General features: G+C 40.6%; 1 protein-coding gene and 1 non-coding gene across 8 annotated transcripts in view; one reads left to right on the top strand and one right to left on the bottom strand.

Moving 5' to 3' along the window:
* The window catches only part of BICC1 (BicC family RNA binding protein 1), a 318,064-nt gene that overhangs the window by 72,508 nt on the left and 226,540 nt on the right, over positions 1-19,016 (bottom strand). The window lies entirely within an intron of this gene.
* TRNAE-CUC (transfer RNA glutamic acid (anticodon CUC)) lies at positions 18,629-18,701 on the top strand. Its single transcript has one exon. It is a non-coding gene; the product is annotated as a tRNA-Glu (tRNA).

Below are 19,016 nucleotides of genomic sequence, written 5' to 3'. Positions count from 1 at the left end.
TGCCCCTCTCTGTGCACAAGACCTCTTGAAGCAACTGAAACCTAAGTCAGAAATCCTGACTATTCATCCTCCGAAACAAAACATCCATTTATTAATCATAAGCTACACTCTGGAAATGGACGCTCTGATATTTATTTTTGTATCTTTCAAGCATATATCAAGGCCCACACAGAGGCACTTTAATATTTGTCGTACTTTTCACCACTCACATCTCAATTAGAGATGCATTTTCCAACAGAAACACAGAAATGCAGTAGTCGGGCAATGAACTGGTAAAGCCAAATACTCTTCCTACAGATAACGTGCTATGATTTCAAAGCACTTACTGAAATCTATATTTCACAACTGAGAAATGTCCACACTCATAAGCAAATATAAATCCACAGACCACAATATTCAGGTAGTGTAACATCCAACGTGGAGGCTAATTTCACACCAGGGCCAGAGAATTGACATTATTTTATATGCACCCCCTGTATATTCTAAAGTGAGGTATGTAATTATACATGTGAATTATGTTCAGCAGTGTGTACTTTAATTACATATGGTTATTTCAATGCAAAATAAGTTTTCTTATCACAGCAATTAAGAAATTAAAGCACCAAGAAAATAAATTGCAATTTTTAATGTGAGCACCTATGAAAATTCTTTGCAAATACCATACAAGCATTCCTCACTATCAAAACCTAATAAATTCATGTTACCTGACTCTATTAGGCCCCAGAGTTTCAGACAGGTAAGTTTTGACAGCATGGTTTACACAGTACAGTACAAAGGCTAGAAAGTTATTTCTTTTCTTTGTGAGATGAAGCCATTTTAGAAGGCATCTCAATATTGCCAGAGGGTTAAATCAGATATATTTGCACAAATATGATTTTGTTGATTAAATACCTGCTTTTCTTCACAAAGGAATTAACTGCTAACTTAATATGTGACTAGAGTTATTATGGAAAACATTCTGGCAAAAACACTAGTAAGCGCTAAAGAGTCCTGACGACCAAGAACCTCTGTGGAAAGAGGTATGATCATATGGAAAACGTCTGGGGTAGAACCAGGGCAAGAGTAAAAAGCAAACCAACAGGGCCCTTGGGTGTCCTGCTAGAAAGAGAACCAGAGGTTAACTCAGGAAACTAGTCCCAAATATAGGAATAGCTGAAAATCAACAAAATGTTAATGAAAAACCTATGGGAGGTAGAGGCCAGAGACTCCAAATATTACCATGTCCCCCTCTTCTAACCCCACACACAATCTCAAAACAGCGAGTTTAATTTCACACAGGAATGCTTGTGGTTTCTAAGTAAGTAGCAACCCAGTCCACTTAGGAAAAGCAAAAAGAAGCCTTTCCAACTGATCTTTAAGCAAGAAGAGCTACTGGTTTCCACACGATGAAAGGGAATTGAAAAAGAGGTCTCCATCTCGATGATGTTGGAACAGGCCACGGAATAAAAAAGGAACTTTTTTTTCAAAGGAAAAGATGCAAGACTTGAAGACACAAGTGAAAATGGAACAAGAAGAGGTATGACCTTGGAAGGGTGAGAAGAAGCAAAGGTATACGGAAATGTGAGGGGAACAAAATCTAGAGGGAAAATGGAAAAAACAAAGGCGGGTAAAAACAGACAGAGGGCTCAAGAGCACCAACAGGGAAAGTGAGATAATCTCACGACGAAAACGGCAGAACTGAGAGGTGACCCATTAGCACAGTGTCCGCAGGCGCAGTCTCTCAGGTTGTTCAAGAGACGGGAGCGGCCGGGGCAGGGAAGCTGCCGCTGGAAACCCCAGAGTCTAATCCAGACTCAACCGCCGCTGCAAAGGTTTCTCCAAAACTCAACTGAAATTCGCCTTCGAGAATGGCATTTAATACTCACACCAAAAAGGAAAAAAATTAAAAAGAAAAAAACATATCCAATCTAGAAATGAATGTAACGGCAAAACATCCACTCAAACCTAAGGTGTTTCCTCCTTTGTCCATTCAGAATTGTGAGTTTCCACAAACTCTGTGTAATTCTTCCTGAAGCCCTCAGATGGAAAATCCCCAACATGAAGGAAGTGATGCAGAGTTGCCAGAGCCCAAGAAATAATTCCCCAAATGTACTGTAACATGAAACCCAACCAAGTGGAAACCGAAATCACATGAAGAGTCTCAGCTATCCACCGAGCAACCAACTTTTCTGTTTTTAACTTGACAGCCCCACTGACTTTGGGACCGCAGAGGCTGAGTACAAGTTAAGTACAAATGCTCTCACCTCCTTCTTTCCCCAAGATAACCAAACACAAAACAGTAGAGCTGTAGGTCAAAAGCAGGGTAGACACTAAAACGTGTGCCCTGGCAGTTCAGAAAAAAAAAAAAAAAAAAGGAATCAAACAAACCAAAGTTCATAAGGCTAAAATAAGGTTGTCTACTTAGCTCCCTGCATTTGTACTTGGTTTAAATAAACAGTCACCAAACCCAGAACAATTTCTCCATGAAAACAAAAACAAAGAAAAATCTTGTGATCTGGACACAGCTGCTTTTCAAAATTTTCAGAGTCAGGCTTCTACTCACTAGCAGTTTCGGTTTACCAAGGAACTTTAAGAGAAAGCAGATGTAACCTAAATACAGTGACTGCAATACATACTGTAATTCATCTGGAATTGCAAGCAATAAACCTCAGGTCTGCAGGGGACCCACTCGCAATTCTGATCTGCTACAAGAAAAGCATTTACACATCCAAAGTCCCTTTTCAGGCTTCCTCTTTTTTCTCTCGATTATTTGGAAGGTAAACAATTTCAACTTGGAAATTCGAGTTCAAGTAGAGTGTTACACAAACACACACACACACACACACACACACACACACACACACACACACACACACGTTCGTCCCTAAAGCCGGTACAGTACAGATAGCCACAGAAGGAAAATTTCCCAGCCACGCCTGAGGCATCCCTGGGCTCCTCCCGGGGGACCACCCACCCCAGACACAGATGAGACATCCCCCCTGCTCCCTGCAGTGTGTACCATCAGCTGAGTAGAGGCTGCCAACCTTTGGCAAGTTACGAAGAAATCAGAATAGAACTCCGAGAGATTCTGGACTTCTCTCCAAGAGGAAACGCCCACTTTAAAACAGCTGCAGGGTTTGGTGGTGTTGCTTTTTTCTAAACAACTTGTGACCAAAGGTACTTTACTCCTCCGTGACTAAATTTTCCAGACCCCCACATTTCCAACCTCAGGATTATCCAGTTTGCTGATGGAACTGACTAAGTTTATTCAGCATCTTTCAAGTACTATTCAACAGAATCAAAAAAGTCACTTTGTCCTTGGAATACAAGAAAATAAGCACTTCCTCTCAAAGTTCTTCACTCTCAATTCCCAATACAATAATTATTTTTAGTCAGATAAGGGGTGACAGAGACAAAAATCTAAAATGGCCACACTGTTCAGGGCTCTGTTGTAGTTTTAGTTGAACACACTGTTCCACCTGGCAATAAAAGGACAAAGCAAAACCAAACCAAGCCACAAACTTCTGTAGTGGACAGTGTATTAAGATTTTCATATTACTGTTTTTAGTGTGCAACTGTTGAATCTAGGCTTCTTACATACCTAGTACCTCAAAACTGCTTTTTAAATTGGTGATCCATGAAACAGAAACACAAACGTTAATAAGCTCTTTCACATGGTGCGTACGCAGAGACAACATCTCCACCGCACTGTCAGTGATAAAACGGGAAAAGCAAGAAACCGAAAAAAGGAAAAGAAAACATCAGTACAGAAGAGAATAGAAAATGGGAAGGACAAGGACAAGACAAGAAAAGAAAAAAAGGTCTTTGCCTACCACAAACTAAGACATCTTATGATATCTAAGAGACGAAAAGAACAAGTTCCAGAAAAATACAAGGGAAGGAGGAAAAGCGTGCATGTGTATGTGTGTGTGTGTGTGTGTGTGTGTGTGTGTGTGTGTGTGTGTACATCAACTTGGTTAACAAGGGAAATCACAAATCAGTGAGAAAGCACAGATTACCTAGAAACTGGTGCTGAGAAAACTGACTTCTTTTATGGAAATAAATTTGGATCCCTATCTCATGTCATATACAAAAACACACTCCAGAGGGATCAAAGATCTACACCTGAAAGGTAAAATCAAATAGAAAAAAACAAGATAACTCTGAGCCGTCAGGCTGCGGGGAGAGCAGCACAGGCTGTCGAACTTTCCATCAGCAGAGGAAGGAGTGATGAACACCAGGCAGGCCTTCCTCCCCTCCCTCCTGACCACACATGACAAACAAGAAGACAACCAGCACGTAACAGAGAGAATGCCAGCACCTGGGTCCCAGCTGCTACTAATGAAAGTCTCAAAATTTCAGGAAGTCAGCTATGGTTGATATAGTTTTTTTGATACCTATATTTTTATTACAAATATTTACCAATAACATCCCCAAACTGTTAGCACATTAGGCTGCGTGACATCTATCAAAATCACAGGAGAGACATGAGGAAATGGGTGTGATCAATATTTTGGCAACTGTACCATTTACGTTAGAATCACTTTACTAGTAGAGAAATTTAAAAGGAGATTTTACATAAGTTATGGGAATAAATGATTTTAAAAAATTAGTGGAGAAGAGAAAAACAACTTTAATCATTTGGAGCCCATGGCCCTTCCTGAATTAAGAATCATTTCTGGAAGCCTGTAGCCCTGCTACACTTCTATTGCTGTTGATAGGGGTGTGTGCATCTTCCATTTTAAACCTCTTCAATGAGCCCTGTGATTAATAGTTTATTCTCTAGAGTTGTGTTTCTATTTCACAAAGCCTTAACATTTCTTTTTAGAGAAAAAGAGAAAAAAATTGGGGAAGCAAACGTCTTTTCCAAAAAAGAAGACAAACATGAAATAGGAATCAGCTGTGTTCAGTGAGAACCCTTCACGTAAGAAAATATTTGTGGCTTCAAAAGAATAAAGACTGATTCCAATTAAAAAGCAGGTGCCCTTCAGATTTGTAGAACTTAGGTCTTCCTTAAAAAAACTTTTCACATGGAAGTGCTAACAGCTGGATGGTAATGTTAGTTATGATCGACCTGTTTCGTTTCAAAAATCTTCTACTCAATCCAGTTTATGGGCAGGAACATAATATCTAGCACACAGAATTTTTTATCTATTGTATTTAACTGACTATAAGATGTACACTTCAACACCAAAAAAGTTGTGATGGCCGTGATGCATCTTAAAATTGACAGCTATCAAAACTACAATGAGGGGCTCCCCTGGTGGCGCAGTGGTTAAGAATCCACCTGCCAACGCAAGAGACATGGGTTCCAGCCCTGGTCCGGGAAGATCCCACATGCCACGAGCAACTAAGCCCGTGCGCCACAACTACTGAAGCCCGTGCGCCTAGAGCCCGTGCTCCGCAACAAAGAGAAGCCACTGAAATGAGAAGCCTGCGCACCACAACGAAGAGTAGCCCCCGCTCACCGCAACTAGAGAAAGCCCGCGTGCAGCAACGATGATACAACACAGCCCCAAATAAAAATAAATTTATTTTAAAAACTACAATTAGGTACCATCTCACACCAGTGAGAATGGCCATCATTAAAAAGTCTACAAATAATAAATGCTGGGAAGGGTGTAGAGAAATGGGAACCCTCTTACACTGTTGGTGGGAATGTAAATTGCTGCAGCCACTATAGAAAACAGTATGGAGGTTCCTCAAAAAACTAAAAATAGAGTTGCCATATGATCCAGTAATCCCACTACAGGGCATATACTCAGATAAAACTATAATTCGAAAGGATACATGCACCCCTATGTTCACAGCAGCACTATTCACAATAGCCAAGACATGGAAACAACCTTAATGTCCATCAACAGATGAATGGAAAAAGAAGATGTGGTATATATGTATACAATGGAGTATCAATCAGCCATAAAAAAGAATGAAACAATGCCATTTGCAGCAACACGGATGTACCTAGAGATTATATTGAGAAGTACGTCAGAAAGAGAAAGACAAATACCGTGTGATATCACTTATATGTGGAATCTAAACTATGACACAAATGAACATATCTACGAAACAGACAGACTCACAGACACAGAGAACAAACTTGTAGTTGCCAAGGAAGTGGGGGGGAGAGGGATGGATTGGGAGTTTGGGGTTAGCAGATGCAAACTAGTATATATAGGATGCATACACAACAAAGTCCTACTGTACAGCACAGGGAACTATATTCAAGGTCCTATGATAAACTATAATAGAAAAGAATAAGAAAAAGTATATACATATATAACTGAATCATTTTGCTATACATCAGAAATTAACACAACACTGTAAATCAACTATACTTCCATAAAATTTTTTAAAAAAATCGACAGCCATAATAGCTCTTGGTCCTATAGTGATCATGGATGGCACAGTTCCACTGTCTGTGCAAACTGGGACACAGAGGTTCATATTTTCATATTTCTTGCGTCAAAACACTTCTTTTCAGTTTGCAGACACAGAATACATGTTATGAACAGTTTTAGAGTTCTGGCACCCAGTGGAATTAATCCTCCTTAATTGTAAATGGAATTTTACAGAAAACCAGCAGCAACTCAGGAAGATGACCTTAAGAAGCATTAAGGGGGGGTCGGGGGGGCAGATAAATTGGGAGACTGAGATTGACACATACACACTACTATGTATAAAATAGATAATAAGGACTTACTGTATAGCACAGGGAGCTCTACTCAATACTCTGTAATGGCCTATATGGGAAAAGAATCTAAAAAAGAGTGGATATATGTATATGTACAACTGATTCACTTCACTGTACACCTGAAACTAACACAACATTGTAAATCAACTATACTCCAATAAAAATTTTTAAAAAGCATTCTGTCCCCTAAGTTTAGGTCAATTAAACATATTAGTACAGAGCACTTACTGCAACTGTGGACTTGGGATACAAACAGAAAATCATGAACAATCATGGCCTCCACCCTTAGAATTGAGCATGCATTAATTTTCCCAAAGAAACTATATAAAATTTACTAAATGCACATCAATCCAAGTGACCATAAGAAGAGATTTTAGGATTCTCACTTCTTTGGAAGCTTTTCCTCAGTAAACAGTCCTGAATATTAAGTAGTCACCTTGGTCAAATCATTAGTGGGAACGTCTAGTCTCCTTCAAAGAGCTATAAAGCTTTTTCAGGGAGTTTAAAAATACTGGAAGAACTGGACGGGCCTCCAGGATCCTGAAGGGCAGCAGTTCTCTAAGTGCAGTTTCCCAGGCCAGCAGCAGAGCTGGCCTCACCCGGGACTATGTGAGAAATGAAAATTCTCAGGCACCACCCCAGACCCACTGAATCAGAAACTCAGGGGGCGGGACAGCAATCTACGCTTTAACAAACCCTCCAGATGATTCTGATACACACTCAACTTTGAGAAGCACTTAGAGAGTACAGTCCCCTCCATGTTGCAGAGAAGTTAAGAACCCTTAAAGGCCCAGCCAAAAAGAGACTAAACAGGGACTAATACAACAGGTTTCCTGTTGCCTCATCAAATTTTCCCCTACCATACCAAAACACGTATATCTTATTTGCCATGTTATATCCATGTATAAATGTAATTTTGAACCATATGTAAAATGCTCAGAGAATTACTGGTTTATTTTCATTCTCCATCCCCCACCTTTTAAAAAAATCTGAACCTCATTGGAGATTCAGATATTAGGGAAAATTAACCAATTTATTGCTAATGACAAATAAGACCATTGGCGTGCCCTCAATATACACAAAAATATAGCACATTCCAGGCATTACACGATATGTTCATCTCTTTATTATCTGCCTGCTCTACTAGGCTGCAAGCTCCACGAGGGCAGACATTTTGTCTTGTTTACTTCTACTTCTTTCACTTTAGAACAATGCCTGGCTCCCCGGAGGCAGTCAAAAATCACTCGATTTAGGGCTTCCCTGGTGGTGCAGTGGTTGAGAGTCCGCCTGCTGATGCAGGGGACACGGGTTCGGGCCCCGGGTTCGGGCCCCGGTCCGGGAAGATCCCACATGCTGCGGAGCGGCTAGGCCCGTGAGCCATGGCCGCTGAGCCTGCGCGTCCGCAACGGGAGAGGCCACAACACAGAGGTCCATGTACCACACACACACACAAAAAAAAAATCACTCGATTTGAGTTAATGAATAAATGAATTTAAATTTGACTTGTGCCATCACTTAAACTCAGGGATACCTTTTCTCCAACTATGTTACTAGAGACTCACCCTTTAATAATTTTTGAACCCACATCACCTAGTATGGCGTGATGTACCTTACCTGTCTAATAGTTGACACTATTTTTTCTGTAAAGGGCCACAGAGTAAATATCTTTGGCTTTGCAGGACATAAGGTCTTTATTTCAACTACTCAACTCTGCCTCTGTGGCAGGAAAGCAACCACAGACAATTCGTAAATGACGGATGTGGCTGCATCCCAATAAAACTTTATTTACAAAAACCGGCGGCGGGGCAGATGTGGCCTGCGGAAAGTAGTTAGCTGATCCCTGATCACAGCAAAGGAGCTAACAACTGTTATTACTTTTATATTTTAAAGACTAATTAAATTGACAGATACAAATTAAAGGCTATAAGCAGCTTTCCAAAACCTATTTTTTAGAAAGAGCACATTAGTGCCTACTGTTTAAAATTTATATACTCTCAGAAAATGAAAAAAGTTGTAGAGACTTACATCAATTATTTATTGACTTAGAAGCTGGTCAACATAAAGTTCATTCCGGTATCTTTTAACATGTTTAATACAGAGCTATAACCAAGGTGAACATTAAGGAAGGGCTGCCTCCTGCACTTCATTGACCTTGCAAGTTTCAGGGCCAAGGAAGACAGTAGGAAAATGGGCATGACTTTATTACACACAATTTACTGCAGCACCCCAAGGCTATGAGGGTAATCTTCTCCACAGCACCCCAAAAGGCTTTAATAACAAATATGTCACTTTGTATTTCTCTTTTTTTAAAAAAAGAGTACTTCCTTTGTAACTACAGCCACAGGAAGACAGAGCTGGCCGATGAACCACACTGTGTGGTCCCTCCACCCTCAGCGGCTGACATGAGCAAGGATAAATCACTTGGTGCTATTGTTGGGGAGAATGTCCTTTGGAAACAGAGGGAAAGAAGAGAGCCAAGAGCTGAAAGTCACCCTCTGGAGCATTATTCCATTGCCAGAATCATGGCTATTGCTATTGGCATTCACTCTTCGAAGAGAGAATGAATTATTTCGCTGCTGTTGACACACCAGCTGACCTAAAATTTTTTGTTTAGCGAGTTCTGTGAACTCAGAACACATTTTTCCCTCCATCCCCTTTTTATTAAATGTAATCATTGAGTGTGCTGGTAAATGTACACTGCACTAGAAAACAATGGCTTAATATATTCCTGGCCCGGTTTAGGAAAGGAGAAGAATGCTTCTCTCTCCCATCCCACCCCTGCAAACTGAGTCACATCAAGGACCAAAGAGAACCAGACTGACGTAGAAACGCAGGCACAAACCATGAGCAGCCATCACGTTTGTCCCTGTAGTTTCCTGGGCTGTAGAAAGGGGAACTCATTTTGCCCTCTTCCCACTGATCTTACCTCTGACAAATTTTAATTAAGGAAGAAGGTAGATGTTTTTCCTACCTCATCCTCTGGCAGAAGCAAGGAGCAGGCAGATCTCTAGAGATGACTTTGTTGTCTGAACGATTTGGGATGCTTTACTTCTCAAAATGCTGATAGGCGTCATAAAATAATTTTTATAAAAACATCTGTAAACTGTGAGCCACCTCGCAAATGTTAATACATTTTATTTCATTGTTTTAAATCTCTGCCCACTCTAAATCATAATATTTGATGTAATTAGGTCATATTTTATGGATATAAGCAAAAAAGTTTCAGTAGGGAAACAACCTCTCATGGATAAATGGATTAAATGTTGTTCGTATCTTCTCAGCTGCTGTTAGCAAACCTTCAGAGGCACTAACCAAAGGGGAAGGTCAATTTGGATGGTTGTAAAGATAGGACAACAGAATTATCTGTAATCTACGTAGATGCAAAAAAGAGCATCAGCACGTAATTCTTCCCACTTTTCTTTCTTTGGCCCGTCTCTTCTGTCTGTGGTAACATACCTGCTCCGAATTGAAAAAAGTTGTGGGAAAATATAAGCATCTACTCTGTAACACTAGGATAGCATGAGATGAAAAGGGAAAAGGGACAGAATAATTACCCACCCACCATAGAGTTCCACCTCCTAACTCCCTGGATCCCGTGAAGGTGTCACGTTACATGGCAAAGGCTATTTAAGGTTGCAGATGGAATCAAAGTTGCTAATCAGCTGATCTTAAAAACAGGGAGATTATTTTGGATTATCTAAGTGGGCTCAATAATAACCAAAAGGGTCCTTAAAATTAGAAGAGGGAGGCAGAAGAGGAGAGTCGGATAGAGATGTCACCACAGAAGGCTTTGAGGGTGGACGAACAGGCCATGAGTCAAGGAATGTGGGTGGCCTCTTGGAACCAGAAAAGGCAAGAAAATGAATTCTCCTCTAGAGACCCCACAAGGGAACACAGTCCTGCCGACACCTTGATTTTAGCCCAGTGAGACCCTTGTGGGAACTGTGACCTATAAAACCACAAGGAAATAAATTTTTGCTGTTTTAAGCCACTCAGTTTGTGGTGACATGTTACAGCAGCAATAGAAAACTAACATATCACACAATTCTGATATATCAATTCTTTTTTTTTCTTTTGGGCTGCATTGGGTCTTCATTGCTGCATGCGGGCTTTCTCTAGCTGCAGCGAGCAAGGGCTACTCTTCATTGCAGTGCGTGGGCTTCTCATTGCGGTGGCTTCTCTTGTTGCGGAGCACGGGCTGTAGGTGCGCAGGCTTCAGTAGTTGTGGCTCGTGGGCTCTAGAGCGCAGGCTCAGTAGTTGTGGCGCACGGGCTTAGTTGCTCCCCGGCATGTGGAATCTTCCCGGACCAGGGCTCAAACCCGTGTCCCCTGCACTGGCAGGCAGATTCTTAACCAGGGAAGTCCCTATCAATTCTTATATAATTGTACGAAGCAGGTACCATTATTATTCCCATTTCACAGAGGAAGATACTATGACAAGAGAAGTTAATAACCTGTCCAAGGTCACAGAGCTAGTAAGTGGCAGGGCCAGGATTCCAACCCAGGTAGTCAAGCTCCAGTGCCCACACTGTCAGCAATAGTTTATGCTGTGAAAGATGTGAAGCTGCAGAGAATACCTCACGGACAGCCACATCCTGTGGCTAAAATTTAAGGTTTTGGGACAGAGTCATTGGAAGATTAGAGTCATCATGTGGTCAAAGGAAGTGAAGTGGTTTGTTATGACATTTAATCAAGAATGTGGATGTATCAAAATAGGGTCATAACCGGAGACAAGAGACAATCCAATTTAAGGCCTGACTGAATCTGGGAAATAGACCAAATAAAAACACCCTTGTAAGATCTCTCAGGATTAGTCCAGCTTTCTCATTTCTTCCAGGCCATCAATCCCATCCATTTGCTGTAATTAACTTCCTTTCCGTGGTTCAGCTTTTATGAAGTTACCCTGCTCACCTTCAAGTGTCCTCCATCTCCCAGTATCTTTGCCATGACTCCCCGCATCCTTCTCCTGGGATCATGGTCCAGAAGCGGACACTGTCCTGAGCACCAGACAGAGACATCTGGATTTCACCAAGGGGGACTCAGCAAATGGTTTCTTACCCAAGATAAGAATAAAGATGCCAAATCATGAAAAGTTCATCATGGAACTTAAGATTTCATGCTTTCCCCTCAATGGTCAGTAAATAAAACAGCATACTTAACAATAAACAAAAACAAGAAGAATAATTGTCACTTTTGGGAAAAAAATGATCCTATTAAAATTCAAGTGATATTGCTTAATGAATAAAACAGCTTATTCCTTCAATGGCACTTCATTCATTATACCTGGGTAACAGTTTAAATCCTTCACAAAGCTTCAAAAGGCACACGTTACAATGGCCACTGAACTAAAACACTAAAACTATCTTTCAATTACATCTTTTAATAAACATATGGCTTCATCAGGTATTAACTTGAAAATGAAATTTTTCTTTGGTGGAAAAATTAGGGGGAGAGGGTGTATGCCAGAACATGGAGAGACATTATTTATCACACTACAAAATCGCCAATATTAAAACAGCAATATTTTGCTATGCTTAAGAAATTTAAATTTTTTAATCATAAATTTATTTATGATATATATTTTCCAATTGGCAATTGAAATAATATTTACTTGTTTTTAAGTGAACATCAATTTAACATCACTCAATTTTTTTAACACCTCACTTATAATTGTAATTTTATTAAGCTCTTAACAACAAAAAAAGATTTTGAAATATTTGTCCATATAACACCTTGAACTAGCTAAAGTCTTCTGCCTCAGCTTATTAGGTAGCGATAAGAATCGAAGGCATTTTTGCGACAAATATTTTACAGCAAAGATGATACTCAATACTTGCAAGCAGTTTTGTTGTCATGGAGACCATATAGGAGAAACCATTTAAATGCCAGAATTTCAAACCCCTTGAAACACTACCTTCAAGTCTGGCTTCACTTATAACTTGGAAATCAAAACTGTAGTGACCATTTTTATTTTTTAAAAATGTATAACCCATCTGCTTTACAGAAAAAGAAGTATTGACTTCACTCTTTGAAAAGTCTTAAATTTCCTTTCCATGAAAATTCTGATGCTAGAGCATACCAACCAGGGGGATTCTGCTCCCTAGCAGGTAGTCATGGCAACTGAAGTACACATTGTAAGCCTGCACTGAAGCTAGCATGATAAGACCACAGTTGAGAAGTTTTGCATATGTTTTCACAGCTGCTGTCTCCTTGTTTTATTTCTGTTGATATTTTCAAAGAAATTCAGCAACCTTCATCTTTTCCTTTAAGCCTACCTGAAAATCACCATCAAAATAACAATTTGCCCAAATGGTGAAATTAAATGGCATCAGAGAAACAAAAATTCAAGCAGGGAGAAGGGGAGAGGCCCTGATCCCCAACTAGTTGGAAGCATGTATGCACCATGCTATGAGCTGGCCTGGTAGTCTCACACCAGCCCACGGAAGCATCCTAGCCAGGCTCATACTAAGAGACTGGGAGAGTGTACTTTATTAAGAAATCAGATATTATAGTCCTCCTCAGTTTGGTTCCAAGCCACCTTATTTGAAGCCTGGCTCTAACTACATTATTCCATGAACTCTGCATTCCAGCCAAATCTGCCTGATTGTCATTCTATAAATATGCTGTGTACCCCTCTGACACACCCTTTGCCATACCCACCACCTAAATACCTCTGAGCCATCATCCTACAAGGAGTAAATGACCTATAAAACCATGACCAGGGACTTTGCTGGCAGTCCAGTGCTTAAGACTTCGCCTTCCAATGCAGGGGGTGCGGGTTCGATCCCTGGTCAGGGAGCTAAGGTCCCACATGCCTCGTGACCAAAAAGCCAAAACGTTATGAAACAGAAGCAATATTGTAACAAATTCAATAAAGACTTTAAAAATGGTCCACATCAAAAAAATCTTAAAAAAAAAAACCATGACCAATCCCCATCCAGCAAAAGTGCCTTCTGCATTGGTATAATTCTTTTATTCATATTGCTTGTTTGACATTAACTTTATGCCTCCCAGAGTATTCCAGGGTCTAGCTCACCTCCCCATACACTGAGAAGCCCATAACATAAGAAGACAGTAATAGTTCTTGATCTAATAGCTGGTGCTCCACTTACTTGGACAACAACAGAGAAGGAATGGCAGAAAATTAAAGAATATTGATAGCAACCAGCATCTAATAATACTGACATATAAACCTTTAAGCAGATGAAGCCAGAGTTGTATGAGACACACTATTAGAACAGAATTTTTTTAAAAAAATCATACACATAACCTCAGGGCAGAGATGAACAACTCTTGAAAACACCACTGAGATACAACAATCCATTCACATGGCTACTTACTGGTATCAGGAAATCCTTAAAATACTCCCAGGAGCTAGAGATAGTATACTTCTCTCTAAAGAAAATGGTTACAGATATTTTTCTCCTAAAGCTTTATCCAGACAGCTTTCTGACAAAATATACACATACAAAATGAAGTATGATACTTGGGCATGAAGTATCAATAATACTGCAACTAGAAAAAAAAAAAAGAAATTTTTAAAGTGACTACTTTGGCCACTTGGGACATCAACTTAGAAACTTTTATTTAAAGCCATAATAAAATTGAATATCCATAAAGATGATACAAACAGATGGAAAGATATACCATGTTCTTGGATTGGAAGAATCAACATTGTGAAAATGACTCTACTACCCAAAGCAATCTATAGATTCAACGCAATCCCTATCAAACTACCAATGGCATTTTTCAAAGAATGAGAACAAAAAATTTCACAATTTGTATGGAAACATAAAAGATCCCAAATAGCCAAAGCAATGTTGAGAAAGAAAAACAGAGCTGGAGGAACCAGGCTCCCTGACTTCAGGGAGCTACAGTACAAAGCTACAGTAATTAAAACAGTATGGTACTGGCACAAAAACAGAAATATAGACCAACGGAACAGGATAGAAGGCCCAGAGATAAACTCGCGCACATATGGTCACCGTACCTTTGATCAAGGAGGCAAGAATATATAATGGAGAAAAGACAGACTCTTCAATAAGTGGTGCTGGGAAAACTGGACAGCTACATGTAAAAGAATGAAATTAGAACACTTCCTAATACCATACACAAAAATAAACTCAAAATGGATTAAAGACCTAAATGTAAGGCCAGACACTATAAAACTCTTAGAGGGGGACTTCCCTGGTGGCACAGTGGTTAAGAATCTGCCTGCCAATGCAGGGGACACGGGTTTGATCCCTGGTCCAGGAAGATCCCACATGCCGCAGAGCAACTAAGCCCATGTGCCACAACTACTGAGCCCCTGCCCAAGCCATGTGCTGCAACTACTGAAGCCTGTGTGCCTAGAGCCCATGCTCCACAACAAGAGAAGCCACTGCAATGAGAAGCCTGTGCACCGCAACAAAGAGTAGCCCCCGCTCGCCACAACTAGAGAAAGCCCGTGTGCAGCAACAAAGACCCAATGCAACCAAAAATAAACAATAAATTAATTAATTTAAAAATAAATAAATAAATAAAACTCCTAGAGGAAAACAGAGGCAGAACACTCTATGACATAAATCACAGCAAGATCCTTTTTGACCCACTGCCTAGAGAAATGGAAATAATTTTCTCCACACCCTCTCCAGCATTTATTGTTTCTAGGTTTTTTGATGATGGCCATTCTGACCGGTGTGAGATGATATCTCATTGTAGTTTTGATTTACCCTCAGAATGGGAGAAAATATTTTCAAATGAAGCAACTGACAAAGGATTAATCTCCAAAATTTACAAGCAGCTCATGCAGCTCAATATCAGAAAAACAAACAACCCAATCCAAAAATGGGCAGAAGACCTAAATAGACATTTCTCCAAAGAAGATATACAGATTGCCAACAAACACATGAAAGGATGCTCAACATCACTAATCATTAGAGAAATGCAAATCAAAACTACAATGAGGTATCACCTCACACCAGTCAGAATGGCCATCATCAAAAAATCTACAAACAATAAATGCTGGAGAGGGTGTGGAGAAAAGGAAACCCTCCTGCACTGTTGGTGGGAATGTAAATTGATACAGCCGCTATGGAGAACAGTATGGAGGTCCCCTAAAAAACTAAAAATAGAACTACCATACGGCCCAGCAATCCCACTACTGGGCATATACCCTGAGAAAACCGTAACTCAAAAGGAGTCATGTACAACAATGTTCACTGAAGCTCTATTTATAATAGCCAGGACATGGAAGCAACCTAAGTGTCCATCGACAGATGAATGGATAAAGAAGATGTGGCACATATATACAGTGGAATATTACTCAGCCATAAAAACGAACGAAACTGAGTTATTTGTAGTGAGGCGGATGGACCTAGAGTCTGTCATACAGAGTGAACTAAGTCCGAAAGAGAAAAACGAATACCGTATGCTAACACATATACATGGAATCTAAAAAAAAAAAAAATGGTACTGATGAAACTAGTTGCAGGGCAGGAATAGAGAGGTAGACGTAGAGAATGGACTTGATGACATGGGGTGGGAGGGCAAAGCTGGGGTGAAGTGAGAGTAGCATCGACGTATATACACTACCGAATGTAAAATAGCTAGTGGGAAGTAGCCACATAGCACAGGGAGATCAGGTCGGTGCTTTGTGACCACCTAGAGGAGTGGGGTAGGGGCAGTGGGAGGGAGACGCAAGAGGGAGGAGATATGGGGATATAAGTATACGTACAGCTGATTCACTTTGTTATACAGCAGAAACTAACACACCATTGTAAAGCAAATACACTCCAATAAAGATGTTAAAAAATTTTGAATATCCAAACTTTAATGGCCCGTTTTATAACAGAAAAAGTTACAATTCTGTCAGGTCCAAAATATGCTTTTCGTGTCTTTTTTGTATTCCAACTGCTTGCCCAACATCTCCACCAACCACCTCAAATGCAACAAGTCCAAACCCAAATGGCTTCCACACACACAAAAGAAAACCAGAACTGCTCCTTCGCTCCCATTTCCTATTTCAGTTAGAAGCGCCAGCAACTGTGGTCAGTCAGACCAGAAGCCGTTAAGTCAGCCTTGACTTGTTTCTCAGCCTCAAACCCTAAATCCAACAATTTCAATAGGGAAACAGTATCACATAAAATAAACAGCACGGATTTAAATATAAGGGCTTCTTATTAACTATAAAATCCTTGGACAACATATTTAATCTTTTTAACTCTCAGTGAGGATATAATTCGTGTAAGACTTTAAAAAAATAGGTCTTGAGATAGATTTCTATTACACTATTATTGTTCTCTTGGAACTCACAGAGCATGTTAACAGATTAAAGGTGATGGGAAATAACATAATGAGAGCAAAAGCTGTTTCAATTTAATTACTCTTTCGCAAACTTATCTGACTTTTTTTAACATCTTTATGGAAGTATAATTGCTTTACACTGTTGTGTTAGTTTCTGCTGTATAACAAAGTGAATCAGCTGTACGTATACTTATATTCCCATATCCCCTCCCTCTTGCGTCTCCCTCCCACCCTCCCTATCCCACCCCTCTAGGTGGTCACAAAGCACTGAGCTGATCTCACCGTGTGATGCAGCTGCTTCCCACTAGCTATCTATTTACACTTTGGTAGTGTATATATGTCCATGCCACTCTCTCACTTCGGCCCAGCTTACCCTTCCCCCTCCCAGTACTTGACTTATTATTATTTTTTTTTTTTGTGGTATGCGGGCCTTCCTCCGCTGTGGCCCCTCCCGCCGCGGAGCACAGGCTCCGGACGCGCAGGCCCAGCGGCCATGGCCCACGGGCCCAGCCACTCCGCGGCATGCGGGATCCCCCCATACCGGGGCGCGAACCCGGCCCCCCTGCATCGGCAGGCGGACGCGCAACCACTGCGCCACCAGGGAAGCCCCACTTGACTTATTTTTAAGGAATGAACTGACATTTTTTTCTTCTAAAAAAAAAAAAATCACTTGTGAAATACTCTAACCTCTTTCATGGGCTTGGCTCTGTGACTGTGTGTGGGGAAACGTAGGTCTTTTGGGGTGTCGCTCTGTGCTGCATCCCCTCCCAGATGTCCCACCAGGCCTAGGGTGTCTGGGGGCTCTGTGGTATGTGCCCACCCTTTCTCCCCATTAGCCTTTCACTTTGGGTCCAAAACGCTGCTCAGGGCAGCTTCTGCCCAGGGTGGGACTAAACAGGACGGGTTTTCTTGTGTGCGTGTGTGTGTGTGTGTGTGTGTGTGTATTTTTTCTTTCTTTTTTTTTAAATGAAGTATAGTTGAATTACAATGTTGTGCCCATCTCTGCTGTACAGCAAAGTGACTCAGTTATACACATAAAGACATTCTTTTTTTATATTCTTTTCCATTATGGTTTATCACAGGATATTGAACATAGTTCCCTATGCTATACAGTAGGACCTTGTTGTTTATCCATCCTATATATAATAGTTTACATCTGCTACCCCAAACTCCTGGTCTTTCCCTCCCCAGCAGTACTATTCACAATAGCCAAAACATGGAAACAACCTAAATGTCCATTGACAGATGAATGGATTAAGAAGATGTGGTACATACATACAATGGAATACTACTCAGCCATAAAAATGAATGAAACAATGCCATTTGCAGCAACATGGATGCAACTAGGATGGATTTTCTTTTGATGAAAGAGTTAAATGCCAGAAAGAGAAACCATTTCCTTGAGTGTGTAATGCACATTAGAGAATAAAGCTCTTGTTTCTATGCTTAATAAAAAGGTTTAAATATGAGGGTAAAGCTCATGTAACATCATGCACATCCCATATTAATTAAAATCCTTTCTCCTGCAAATCAATCCTATTGCCTAAGTATCCCACTCTTAACCTCTTTTGTTCCTATTTCTGTCACCACGTCTCATCTCTCATCTATATCCTCTCACCTCCTCCACTCCTCCTCCACCCAGACACCTCTCTAAAATATAGTTGTGGGACTTCCCTGGTGGTCCAGTGGCTAAGACCCTGCACTCTCAATGCAGGGGGCCCAGGTTCGATCCCTGGTCATGGAACTAGATCCCACATGCCGCAACTAAGGGCCTGCATGCCGCAACTAAAAGATCTCACGTGCAGCAACTAAGACCTGGCATAGCCAAATAAATAAATATTTTTAAAAATAAAATAAAATTTTTTTAAAATGCAGATGTGAACACTGCCTTCCAGGTGAAGAACACACTCCTTAAGATACACACCCTTCTCAATCTGGCCCCAATCCTCTTCCAGTATCTTGACACACCATTGCCCACTGGTGGCCACTCTCGCACAGGTCTGGGGGAAGATATCACACTGTCATTTCTTATGGTCCCAGCAGCTCTTTTTTTTTTTTT

Source organism: Physeter macrocephalus, chromosome 20 (assembly GCF_002837175.3).
Source record: "Physeter macrocephalus isolate SW-GA chromosome 20, ASM283717v5, whole genome shotgun sequence".
NCBI lineage: Eukaryota > Metazoa > Chordata > Mammalia > Artiodactyla > Physeteridae > Physeter > Physeter macrocephalus.
Note: the sequence above shows the minus strand (reverse complement) of the source record. Positions and strands in the feature narration are given on the sequence as shown.